A 13612-nucleotide genomic window follows, 5' to 3' on the forward strand; every position below is an offset into this window, starting at 1 on the left:
TGGGTCCCAAAGATCAAACTCAGGTTAGCAGGCTTGGTAACAAACACCTTTACCCGTGGAGCCATCCTGCCAGCTCCAATAGCTAAGTTCTTAAGTATCCCTTAAAGAGTATATTAAATGAAGGCAAGGGTTGATTTAATAGATGAAAATAATAAATGCCAGAATACTACAGAAGATCAAAAATTTATAGTACTTCAATGTACATACATGTATACACATGTTTGTGTGTATATATGCACAAACACACACATTCATTCATGTGTGCATATGTCACATGTTATTTTACATACAATATATGTATATATTTTACATACAATACATTCCCCAGTTCTCTAAGAACAATTTCTTCCATATGCATCTATGTTCAGCACTTCAAATGGCTCATTCTAGAAAAGGAGTTCTGTAAATATTCACTCTAAGTAGCTAAACTAGACAGGATATATCTATTCCCCAAAAGCATTGCCCATAGCATAACTATTGCCGATTTCATGCCGATTTCATTTAGTTCCTACTGTGAGTGGTACTGCAAGATCTCAGCCTAGAGCACAAAGTTCTCGCCACGTCAGAGCCTGACATTTGCAATAAAAAGATTATTCTTCTGGACATTGCAGCCAGGATGTCCACGGCCCCCAGGTTCCCATGCTTCCAAGTTCTTACTACAGTCAACATTCATAAGGCATCATTGCTAAATGAAAGACCTTTGTGGCAAACAAAGCCACTACCCCACAGAAATTCTAAAGTCACCCGAAGGAAGCGGATAATTATGCTAATGACCTTATATTCTTCCAAAAGGACCTTTACAAGGAACATCTCCGTTGGTCTAGCCTGCTCTTCTGGTGACCTTCACAGAGATAGTGTAAACTGGTAATTGGCAATGAAGATCAAGATGGTAGAAACATTTGAATGAGACACACTTGCACAGCAAAGCACTGTTCGAAACCGAGGGAAGATGGGAATTAGCTTTCCGTATTTGTGTCAGCAATGCCTCCAGTACTGAAAGACGTTGAAATGTTCTTTCCGCATGCACTTAACGGACAGAAATGGACCACTTAATATCCTGAGATAAAGGAAGTGCTGGAAGATAATCCACGGACAAAGTGCTACTTTGGAAAAGGAACAGAATTTGGTAATAAAAATTTATGCTAAGCTTTACAACCATGTGGGGCAGCTAATTCTAAACCAGCTACAAAATGGCTGTTGGGATCAATACCGTCTCTACAGAAGAACGAGACGTAATCCATCCAATATTTCCATCTTGCTTCTTTTATTTCGGGGTTTTAAATCTTTCAAGCAGATGTGAACCAGGTCGACTAGCAAAGCCATCCAAATACTCCTATACTGAATTGAGTTTCCCAGCGTGTGATGCGACCCATGAATCACAGTGACAAACTCAAACATGTGGCTGGGGCTTTTGTTCCTACCACGAGAACAGGCCACCCGCTCTGTGTCCCCTCCAGCTGAAGTTTCTTCTTCGCAGCAGTGATATTTCACTTTGACCAGATTAGCATATACTGTTTGTTTCCTTACTATAAAGATTCTGTCTGGATATCCAAACACTGTGTTTCCTCCCTAGCTCCGTGCAAGCATTCATCCCTCTTCGTATTCTGAGAAATTTCTATGGTACCAATTAGAAGAACAAACTGCAAGATGATAATAGCTCCCTCACATCAGAAATCATACATGAATTAGTTTCTTCCTGCTATTAACCAATTACAAAGTGATTTTGTGAATCAAATTTCCTTCTCAGATTGCAAATAATCACCAAGATAAACCATGTGAAATTTCCAAAATTCAATTATTTGACTTTCAAAAATGACAATTTCATATCACTGTATCTAATTGTAATAAGTCAGATAGGGCGACCCATTAGACTCTCAGGAAATGGCCTAGATGTGTCTGGAGTTTTCTGGCTATTTCAGATCCCTTAAAGTCTTCTGTAAAAAGTTAAACATGTCTCCCACACAAATACTGAGAAACACAACTCAAGAATGTATTGCCTTGTCAGAGGGGGAGACTCAGCAGGGTTTCAAAGCTGTTTCTGAGGCCACTCTGAGGACAATGCTTTTAAAAAGCATTTGGATAGATGGAACTGTACAAAGGCAAACAAGATTGCTAGGTCAGATACAAATTTGATTGCTGTCCTGAAGGATAATAAAACTATATGCATTGGTCTTATCTTCTCTTTCTCTCTTATCTCCTCTCTTTGAACAGAAACCTTCGAGTTGGCATGCATCTGGGCTCCTAGAAAATAGCCAAGTCAGATGCAGATGCTTCCCTGGAATAAATACCCCTGGGTTAGTAATCTATCATGCCTCAGTGACAATGAAGGTACCACTGGCTCTTCCCAACCCTACTTATTTCCAAGGTTGAGTAAGTTTCTCAGTGATGGCATCAAAGAGAAAGCATCATCGTAGTCGTTTGGAAACAATGTCATAGATGAAACGTTCCATGCTGTTGTTGTTGTTGTTGATGATGATGATGATGATGATATTGATGTTGGTGGTGGTATTGCTGCTGTTGTTTAATCTCCAATATCCTCCTTGCAAGTTTTTAATCCTGGCATCTCTGGACCAGCAAGCAGAGTACTCTGTAAAAAGACACCTTTACAGGTTTACAAGTTGAATACATTCATGTTCTTCCAAATGATCTAGAGAATCTTGTCTGGTCATTTCCTGAACTGGCTTATTACAATGTATACCTGTACTCCCTGCCTTTGTGGTACAAAAACAAAAACTCGCAAAAATTATGTGAACTGTTAGATGCATTTATTTCTGTGAATATGACCATTATTTTTAATACCATAAAATCTTCAAACAGATGAAATAAAGCTTTCAGATATTCCAGTCTCCTCTGTCTCTCTCACTTTTTACAATAAATGACTTTTTTTCTAATTGCTGAAGCTAGAACTTATGACCTAAGCCTGCTAGGCAAACCCTCTGCCCCTGGGTCTTACTCCCAGTCCCTGTATGTTTATCTATATACAGCTTACAATGAATTAAGTGATGAGAGCCCTGTCACCATAGTCTTTATACAAGGAAAATATGGTTACCATACTTATTCCAATGAAAATATAATCTCAATCAGACATGGTGGCTCATGACTGAAATCCAGACTGCAGAGGCCGAGGCATGTAGATTGACATGAGCTCCAGGCTAGCCTGGGTTACATAGTGAAAACTTACTAAACAGAAATGGAAGGAGGGAGGGAGGAAGGGAGGGAGGGAGGGAGGGAGGGAGGGAGGGAGGGAGGGAGGAAAGGGGAGAGGAGGAAACTGAATCACACAGACTCATAGGTTAAATATTCTTTATAAGTTGGTTGCGTTTAATATAAACGTTTGTGGTTCTGTTGACTACCTCAAGTTCTCATCTAGAGACAAGGAGACTCAACAGCATACTTTCTTGCAAATATGTTCGTTGTGAAATTTAGTAGAAGGCTTTTTTTAATCTGCTAAGAGAATGAGCTACATAATATATATAATACATAAATATATATATACATGCATAATATAATACTATACCACTCATTCCGTATATATACATATATGTACATATATTATTTATACATATATCATACAGATCATTCATACATCACATTATACAACTCAGTCTATATACCAGTAAGTGCTATAGATTCATTATATAATATAAATATGGTTTATATTATATAAATATGGTTTATTTATATTACATAATGAATCTATAGCACTTACTAATGACCATCTTTGAACAAGGTTCTTGTGTCTGCCTGACACAACTGAAAAGAATTTCTTGAGGATGCTAATGAGTGACATGATGTCACCTTCTGTGGATTTTACCTGTCTTCACAGTAATGTCATTGATCATATAACATTTGTTTAGTAAAGCAAATGTGAAGACCTTGTTCAAAGACAGGTACATTCAGCCAGTCTTTGACTTCTATTTCAAATAGGTAGCTATAAATAAAAACATGTAATAAGACTCAGCCTCTTGTGAAAGGAAATATTTCAGCGAACACAATATGACAGGTTCAATTAAGTTGAAAGCTGGAGATTCTTTTAGACAGAGCTCCCAAGTCTGGCCCATGAGGGTAATAAAATAGTAGGTATTATGTATCTAGACTTCATCAAGGCTAAGTGGCCAAACATTTTTTTAATACCCCCAAGAAAATGACAAAGAGGGATTGAAGGCTACACAGTGGGAAGGGTTCACAACGATCTGGAAAGCATTTCTTCAGGACGCTGATGAATGACGTCACCTTCTGTGGACGTTGCCTTCTGTTTTCACAGTGATCATACCAGTGGTTTGAATGGAGACTGGAAATAGATAATGTGTTTCATTTGCAGGTAGGTCAAAGCTTGTAAGGCTGAAATATTTCCTTTCACGAGAGGCTGATGGTATGCCGGTATCGTGAGCCAAAAAGATCTTGTCAGGCCTGAGGGATCAGCAAGACCTTGCTAGTCGAAATGTAACAGGAATGGATGTCAGTCAGTACGACAACAACAACAACAACAACAACAACAACAAAAGAACCAGAAAATGAAATATGCTATTCAAGTGCATGCTGGGTAATGACTGGTGGTGGCAGATGATGTGAGGGCCAAGGAAGCCCAGGGGCGGTGAGTGAGGCAAACGCACTTGGGGGATTGCATTTTCTGAGTCAAGAGGATAGAAACTATTGACATCGATCGGTCTGACTGCCAGATGTCGCCAAACCTAAGACTCCTTCCAGATGAAATGACAGTGATCCATAAAATCCTCCACAACACAGCTGCACGCCACATGCTGCCTTTTTAAGAAGATGTGTTTTATTATTTTTAAATTATGAGTATATGCAGAGGGTATGCACGTGAGTAAGGACAGTGTTCCTGAAGGCCAGAAAAGGGCGTAGGATTCCCCTGACCTGGAGTAATGGACAGCTGTGAGTCACCTAGCATGGACCTTAGGAACCAAACTCGATCCTCTGCAAGATCAGGGTACACTCTTAATTGATGACTCATTCTCTTTTAATTTGGGATTTATGTACTAGGTCTTATTTCATGTGTGTGTGGTGTTGCCTGAGAGTGGGTGCAGTATCCACAGTAACCTGCAGAGGGAGTCTGATTCTCTAAACTTGGAATTACAGGGGATTGTGAGCTACCATGCTGGTGCTAGAAAATGAACCTGGGTCCTCTGTAAGGGCAACAAGTGTGCTTAACCACTGAACCATCTTACCAGGCCCCTCCAATACTGCTTGGTTAATACAAGTATGGAGTTGCAATTCTTGAATTTCTAACAAGCACCAATCCTTTCCTTGAGCACAACACAGCATTCTTCCCCACATGATCTCATGGGAGGAGAAGGAGAAAAGGGGTCAAGAAGGAGCTAAAAAGAGATGAAGAGAAGACATTTTAGCAATGGAATAGATTACGTGGTTGTCCAGACAAATAAGGTTACACTATGGGAATAAATCCTCTTAATTCTAGAGCAAATGTAGGAAAGGAAATTCTCTCTGTCTCTGACACAAGAAAACTGAGACTAAGGAAGAGCAATCTCTCTGAAAGTCAAAAATATAATACATAGGGGCTGGAGAGAAAGCTCAGCAGTTAAGAGTGTACACTGCTCTTGGAGAGGACCCAGGTTTTGTTCCCAGCATCCATACTGGGCTGCTTACAGTCACTGGTAACGCTAGCTCCAGGGGATCTGATGCTCTCTTTTAGACACCACAGACACCTGCACTCAAGTGCACACACACACACACACACACACAGAGAGAGAGAGAGAGAGAGAGAGAGAGAGAGAGAGAGATTGAAAATAAGTCAATAAAAAGAAAAACTAGAATGTCTATCTGTACTTTCAAAGAAAGGGCCTTCCTACCTCCCATTCACCCTCACCACAATGGCTCCCTCAAATGAAAATCACCCTTCGCATTATTCCATCTTATCTGCATGGCCTAATATTCAATTTGAAATATTACTCTAGTGCCACTTTTGTACTGATGCCATGAGGTTTGGTTTAACCTGTGAGAATTTACTTTGACAGCTGAAAGCACGTCTGTGACTCAACTTGCCTGGATGAAGCAGTTCAGCCAGCAAAATAACATCTGGATAAGCATCTATCCCCTTATCAGTAACCCTTAACAATCACCAGTTTCTGAAAAGCTTTCTTCTCTGCGCCTAATTCTGCCTCCTTTGTATTTCTAAGCCATCTCTTTTTTATTTTCCACTGACTTCACACAAGCAAATCACAAGGCAAAATAGAAGCAGCTGCAGCAGAAATACTTTTTATATAAACCAAAAGAAGAGAAAGGCAAGGGAGGCGTTGGGGGGAGGCTTGGGCAGGAGTGCTAGCCCACAAAATACAGAACTGCAGAGCTGTGGGTTTGCAGGGAGCACCTATACAGAAATAGCTCAGAAAGAAACTGGTGAATGAGTCCTAGCTACAGAGAGCATTATGTGCTGTTTGACATCTATGCTCTGCCCTGGTCCCACCTTTCCTGTGACTTCCTGCCTAACCATATCACTGCCCCAGGTGAGGCTGGGTCCCTCCTTGTTCCTCTCACACAGCACACATCACACTACAATGCAAAGATTTGCTGTTATAACCACATGCTGTGCATCTCAGTTGAGGCTCCAATACAATGATGTTTTGTCCCAAAGGACACACCAGATCACTTATGAAATGTTTTCAGCTACTTAAGTAAAAACAGTATTCGGGTCACTACATATCACTGACAACATTAAAAAGAATAAACATGGAGATAGAGGACAGGTGTTCTGAGTGGCTTTCTCTGCAAGACTACATTTGGAGTCTTCATTTCTTCTCTCACCATCATGGCAATTACTTAAGGAGAAACAAAATAAGAAAGGAGAAGTTTAATTTGGCTTATGGTGTAAAGGGATACAGTCCATCCTGGAATGAGTGTGTATGAGGTCACCGGTCACATTGCTCCTCTTATCAGGAAGCAAAGGCCTGGCTATCAAACCTCAAGACTCATCCCCAGTGACAGACTTCCTCCAGCAAGCTTCTGCCTCCTGAACCTTTGATGACAGCATCAGCAGCTGGAGACCAAGTATTCAAACATTTGAGGCTCTGGTAGAAATTCAATTCAAGCTACAATGAAATTCCATCTTCCAGGAATGGGATGTTCTCAGGCCTAATGAGGAAGCATTATGAGTTACTAAGACCTGAAGTCAGGAGTTGGCTGGTGTTTAATGTCTGTAAAAGAAATCTGTGTTCAAAAGAAGTGAAATAATGAGAAACGAAAGCTACAACAATCCCAACATTGTTGCCGCTACATAGAAAGGTTTGCAATGCCAGGGTACATGGGATAAGAATATTTTTTCCAGCTAAGAAATTCTTACTTCAAAATGTACCTTTTAAAAACCGTACATTTTATTTTATTTTTATTTTTATTTTATTTTATGCATATGTGTTGTATGAGTGAATGTTATATGCACCACGTGAGTGCAGTGACTATGGAGGCCAGAGGAGGGCATCAGATTCCCAGGAGCTGGAATGACAGGCAGTTATGAGTGTGCTAGTATGAGTGCTGGAAATTAAACACTCTGCAAAAGTGTTGTGGAATTCTAAACAAAGACATGGGGGCACTGAGGCCTCCCCAGGAGAACAGCTTTAATGTTCACACTCACACTTGATTGAACTGTTTTTCTAGGGGGAGAAAAGGACAGCTGTAAGTACAGTGAGATATAACTGCTCATCAATTTTTGCTTTGTTGTCTCCCATAGTTGCTAACTTTGGATGTTATTGGTTATTTTAAAACCTTAATGTGGATTCTAATGATGCCTGGATGGAGAATGAGGAAGGACCACTCTGAGGATGTAGTAAAGTCTTAGGTAAGCAATTATACCCCACAATGGTCTCTTTGCCCTTCCTTCAAAGACTCTTGGAAAGCTTACAAGTAATGGGGAAGGGGTGGTGAAGTCCATGTATGCTAAGAACATTGTGTAGCCCACGCGGCTATACTCTGTTTCTCTTTACCTTGCGTTCTCTAGGTAACACCAGAGTAGCATGCACTCTTAACCACAGGCCCATCTCTCCAGCCCCAAAATGTTCTTCTTAAATTTCAAATGACCACCTCCACCTCCTCTCAGTCTTTGGGGTGACTCAATATCTCTAAATGATTTAGCATTTATTTCATATTCAAACTTGAACCTCCTCTGGTCTCTGTCTCATTCAATAAGATATCATCCAATAAAATACTACATAACATCACTCGGTAAGAGATTATGTGAGAAGGATGAGTTCTGATGTTGAGCAGATCTAAATTTGATTTAATACGATCAATAAAAACTTACTGAATGCAGAGTATCTACCCTGGACTAACCTAGATTCTGGACATCAAGAGTAAACAAAGTAGAGAGAGAAAAATGTCACACATAGAATGAAATGCCCTCACTGATGTCATGCTTTTCCCAGTGACACCGGTATCTCGCTGTATTAACTTGAGAATATTAATTGTTAAATTGCCTGAGCATAAGCTGTCTCATCGACCAGAGGAACAAAATTTTATTTGTAGAGAATGAAGCAAATTATGTGTACTGTCTATCAATTTTCTTTCTTTCATTGTTTCTTCACATTTTCTTCTTTTGAGACAGGGTCTCACTATGTAGCTCCTGAGAGTCTACCAAAATTGCTAGACTGAGACTGTATGTGGTATTCTGTATCTATAACCCATGTGGGGTATGAATAAAAATGATAGCAACAGGATCGTAGGGAGTAGCACTTGTTGGAGGAAGTGTGTCACAACAGGGGACCTTTTAGGTTTCAGAAGCTCAAACAAGACACTTTTCCTCTGTCCTCAGATCCAGATGTAGAACACTCAGCTCCCCACCAGCATTATAAGTGCCTGAACACTGCCATACTTCCCGCCATTGTGATAATGGACTAGACAGCTGACACTGTAAGCCAGCCCCAATTGAATGCTTTCCTTTATACGAGTTGCCATGGTCATGGTGTCTCTTCACAGTAATAGAAACCCTAAGACACCCCAGCACTCGGGAAGCAGAGGCAGGTGAACTTTTGTGAGTTCTAGGGCAGCCTGGTCTACATGGTGAGCTCCGGGAGCGTCAGGGCTACATAGAGAGATCCCATCATGCCCTTCATATCCTCATTCACTTTTCATTGTATCACCCATGCCCTGTTTACCCTTCCATCCCCATTGCTTCTGCTCCACACATGCTCTAATTATTCCAATCCTACCATAGCAACCTGCTGTGAGATGCCTGCATTCCCCAAGGATTGCTTAGCTCTGTCTTACCTCATTCTTTCCTGTCTCCCTATGAGAGCTCCTTCCTTTCCTTGGCATCAGCTACCACCGCCACACAATTTCTGCTCTGAGCTAAGTCTTCCACTGTGGTCTCTATTTTTCATGCCATGTTCCCATGCTACCTGGATCTGTGTGTCTAAAGATAAACTCACCATACTCAGCGCCTTCTGTTCTGACATCCACGCTGTTCTGGCAAGTTACATGTATTAAATGAGCATTTGTTCAACACCTATTATCTGTGCAACTTTTCTGGAGATGGGAACTGTTCAGACCATAGCATCAAATAATATCACACAAATTCTTTAAGACAGGGCCAGTGTCCTTCACTGGCTGAAACTATTTACTCTTCAAAACCAAGGAACTGATAAAACGTAATCATTAAATGATATTTGTCTATAAATCAGTTGCTTGTACCTAGGAAGGAACCACATTTAATTAGATGAATTCTATTTAAATTAGAGGCATAACTACAGAGAGTCTTAAAGGGTAAATTATATGAGGCATGATAAATAATACAGAAGCCTAGGGGAACCTGTGTGAGAAGTAGGAGGTGAATCTGAGAAGACAGACTGAGATTCCATATGCTATAGCAAAGAAAACATACCCAAGTGAAGAGTTGGGCAAACATGAATTTTAGTAGAGCTCCCCAATTGATAAGAATCTATAGACTAAGTACTTAGGGGTAAATAGGTTAGAGCACAACCAGGGGCAACCATAGCCTGGAATACACGCCAACAATAAAAGTGAAAGCATCTGCATACAGATGTTTGGACACCAAATGACTCCATGTTGCATTCTAGAAAAGACAAAACCATGGGGACTGGAAACAGAAGCCAGGACACAAGGCTCAGAGGAAGGAATTGACTAGGCAAGACAGAATTGTGAGGTTCTGGAAGTCATCTATAGATGGACCATATTGGTGACTACATGGTTGTATATATTTGTCAAAACTAACTTAATTCTGTACTTTAAAAGAGTAAATTTTGTCAGGCTTCATATCTCAGCTACTCAGAAAACAAAGGCAAGCAGATCACAAATTAAAGACCTGCCTAGGCTACAGTGTGAGTCCAAAGCCAAGCTGTATAACTTAGTGACTGCCTCAGAATAAAGAACAAAGAAGAGGAAGGAGGGGGCGCGGGTTTACAGTTGACTGATAGAGCACTTGCCTAGTATTTGTGAGCCTTGGGTTTAACCTTCAGTATCCTACCCTCAGAAAACTTGAGGATGAACTTTGTACCCCTGGACTCCCGTCCAAGTCTCTTGAGCACCATTTTAAAGAATATATCAACTCTACCTGCATTTTGTGGGATATTTGATCATACTGCGAACCCCAAGATCGTGTTATTTACTGACAAAATATGACTTTGGTTGTATCGTGACTCAGCCTTAGCACCGGCCTTTAATCAAAGAGCTTTCTGCTTGAATACTGTAAACAGGATTAAGTCAAGTCAGCTGTAGGTCAAGAGGTGGAGCGAGCAACCAGGTGACAAGGAGTGAACACAGGAGGAAAAGAGAGAGAGTAAGAGGGATTTCAGAGGATGGAGAGGGATGCACAGGGAGTTTAAAGGAGGGACAGTCTGTTTGAAGACATGTTTTGCTTTGCTTTGTTTTTGTTTTTGTTTTGAGACAGTGTGAGAGAGGAAAGTCCCTCTGGGATGTCGGCTGAGCAGGAAGGTCAGCTGGGTGATTTCTTTGCCTCTGAGCCAGGAGGCATTCACCCCGCATCTGGCTCCCAAGTCTTTATTGGTAAATTCGAATGATTGAGATTTTGTTTAAAAACAACATGTGTGCTTTGGATGAAGTCAATGTCACCATCTCATTAGGACAGTCCATTCTCTCTTGACCAGACCCCTGTCAACTGTCCTAGACTTACAGTTGTGATCAAGGACAATACAGTGACAAAGAAGCAGCATATAATGAGTCTCTCCATCTTCTCGAGTTCACATGTTTATTTCTTCCCTATAAAATATATCAACTTGTCTTCAGTAGGATAGTGAACAACAACATTGCTTGGTACTTCAGTGCCTGCCACAGATACATGGTTACAGAAAGGATTAGGAGCAGCACATACTTATGTGCAGGAAAATGAGGTGTCTAGTCCTGTTAGTGGACTAGCATCAACACTAACCTTGTACCAGCAATGCTGAACTTGATCACTATTTGGGCCTGATTCTGTTGATTCATGTTACTATATTTTTTAAAAAAAAATTTTTTTTAAAAAACTGGAAAATATATTTGGTATGTTTCTCATCCCATTTGTACAATTGTGAAACTTCCCCTCAAAAGAAAATAAGTAAATCATTTTAAAGTAAATGTAATTAGATAAAATTTATATGTAAAAAACCTAATTAAAAAAATACTTTTATGTTGGGTGTGGCAGTGGATACCTGTAATCCCGGTAATTAAGAGACTAAAGTAGGAAGACTGTGAATTTGCAAGTCATCCCAGACTGCACAGAAAACTCAGGACATCCTGCACCACATAGCAAAACCTTCTGTCTCAGAAATTTTCTTCAAAGGATTTGAATTAAATCCTTGACCTATAAGTAGAAATTAAGAAATTAATTCTCAAGGAGTAGCAAATTAATGTCAGCAAACAGTTGTTAAGAAAACTTATTTTGGAAGTGTGATAGAATTACTCCGTTAGCTTTTAATTGTCAACTTACCACAAGCTAGAATCACCAGAGAAGAGAGACTCATCTGATGCACCATCTGTCTCAAGATGGCCTATGGGCATGTTGGTGGAGAAACTGTCTTGCTTGGCAGTTGATGTGGGAAGATTCCACAGGGGAATGGCGGCCTCAAGTGACTTGTTGAATACAATCAGGCCATATAGATGCATCCTTTTCTATTCTTGACTGTGGATTCAAAGTCACTAGTTGCCTGAGTTCCTGCTATGAATTTACAGAAATGATTCACTCTCTGACCCAGAGCTGTTCACCTGTGGTGGTTTAACTAGGAATAGCCCCCATGGGCTCATATATGTAAATGCTTGGTCCTTAGGGAGTGGCACTACCTAAGAGTGACCAGGAGGGGTGTACCCTTGTTGCAATAAGTGCTGCCTTGTTGGAAGGAGTATGTCACTCGGGGTGGGCTTTCGGGTTTCAAAAGCCCAAGCCAGGCCTAGTGGCTTTTCTCTTCCTGTTGCCTGAAGATCCAAATGTAGCACTCTCAAATCTCCACCATCATGTCTGCCTGCCCGCTGCCATGCTTCCTACCATGATAATAGACTAAGCCTCTGAAACTGTAAACTAGTCCCAGTTAAATACTTTCCTTTATAAGATTTGATTGGCCAAGGTGCCAAGGTGATGTCTATTGGTAAACAGGACATTGGCTAAGCGACTATCCCCACAGCTGCTTTTGCTCAGAGTATGTGAACCATCAACAGAAATGAAACAACTAACACTAGGCCAACAACACTCTACCACTGAACTCACCTCATTTCTGGTGCTTACAAACACTTTTGTTTTTGTTTTTGTTTGCTTGTTTGTTTGTTTGTGGTTCTGTTTTATTTTATATTCTTGGTGTTTCTAAAGACTAAACCCAGAGCCTGGTGAATGCTCAACAAGTACATGGTAAATTTATCAGAAGAAATAAAGACGCTGGGTCAGGTGGATTCGGGCCAGCCATGTTGAAAAGTTGGGTAGTGGGGGCGAGGCAGAAGAGAACACTGAAAACAAGAGGCAAAGTTGGCTATCAGTGATTTCCAAATAGTTCCCACGTCACATCCGTATGTGGGGAATTAAATGAGCTGTGCTGGCAATAAAGGAATACAGATACATTTTGATCAACCACTATCAAGCCATGCATGGAAAACACAGAAGCATGGACTCTGTGAGACTCTCATAAACAAAACAAAACCTGAAAGATGCGTGTGTGCGTGTATGACAGTGTGAGGGTCGAGGACAGACAGACAGACAGACATCTCACTGTAGGAAAGGGACATTAATCCCTAATGCTTCAGAGCCAAATATTATTTTAAAAATCACATGTTTAATTAATGTGGGCTCCAGAGTTATCTGGGGAGCTTACACAATAATATTTTCCTGGGAAAGAAGGGTGAGGAGTGAGATAGCAAGACTTTAAGAGCAAAGGCTCTCAGCAATGTAAAAGCCGAAAAAGGTTCCTTTTTCTTTTGCAAACACTGAAATCAGTAAAATGTATATTTTTCCTGATTGCCTAGAGACAATTACTAGTAATCTGTATTCTTGGCCAGCTGAAAAAGGAAGATGATAAAGAAAGAATATGTAAGAATTCTGAAAATGCTTTTAGTACTCAAAGGCTTGTTCCTAGACTCTGCAGGATTTCAATCAGTTACTATCAGGGCTGGAGAGACAGATCAGCGGTTAGGAGTACACACTGCTCTTGCA

This window comes from Apodemus sylvaticus, chromosome 2 (genome assembly GCF_947179515.1).
Source record: "Apodemus sylvaticus chromosome 2, mApoSyl1.1, whole genome shotgun sequence".
Classification (NCBI taxonomy): domain Eukaryota; kingdom Metazoa; phylum Chordata; class Mammalia; order Rodentia; family Muridae; genus Apodemus; species Apodemus sylvaticus.